This window comes from Neopelma chrysocephalum, unplaced genomic scaffold (genome assembly GCF_003984885.1).
Source record: "Neopelma chrysocephalum unplaced genomic scaffold, ASM398488v2 Primary Assembly neopelma1_97516, whole genome shotgun sequence".
In the NCBI taxonomy this organism is placed as follows: domain Eukaryota; kingdom Metazoa; phylum Chordata; class Aves; order Passeriformes; family Pipridae; genus Neopelma; species Neopelma chrysocephalum.
In genome coordinates this window covers 3,419-3,826 of record NW_020926158.1, presented here as the reverse complement: position 1 = coordinate 3,826, position 408 = coordinate 3,419, and the positions used below count along the sequence as shown (strand labels likewise).

The window sequence follows — 408 nt, the reverse complement described above, 5'->3', positions numbered from 1 at the left end:
TTCCTTTTGCAGGGGAACACGGATTTAGGGCCCAGGTGAAAGCCTGCTCTGCTCCCCACCCCACAAAGGCCCTGGGGAGTCTTTGCTGACGGGGTAATCCCCACTGCAGGAGAAGGGTTGGCCTCCACTGCTCCCTGCAATCAATCCTCCACGTTGCTGGGTTGCCATCTCCTGACTCTCAGCTCTTCTCCTTTAGGATCTGGGGCCTTTCCTTCCCGGTGCTCTTCCTCCAGAATTCTCCAGGGGGTTCCCATCTTCTCCACCCGCCGCCGTGTCCCCCAGGCCTGGGCTGTGAGGGTGCTGTGTCCCCTGAGCTGGGGACCTTGGCTGCCCGTGTCCTCTGGGCACTCAAGGCTGGGACCAAGAGGAGCATCTGCTGTCAGGTGGGTGAGGTGACTCAGAGCCCAC

General features: G+C 61.3%; 1 protein-coding gene across 1 annotated transcript in view; it reads left to right on the top strand.

Moving 5' to 3' along the window:
• Positions 1-153: 153 nt before the first annotated feature.
• Positions 154-408, top strand: part of LOC113961938 (interferon-induced very large GTPase 1-like) — a gene marked incomplete at its 3' end in the record, with an annotated part of 3,666 nt that continues 3,411 nt past the window's right edge. The window contains exon 1 of the mRNA XM_027672642.1: positions 154-383. The remainder of the gene's footprint in view (positions 384-408) is intronic.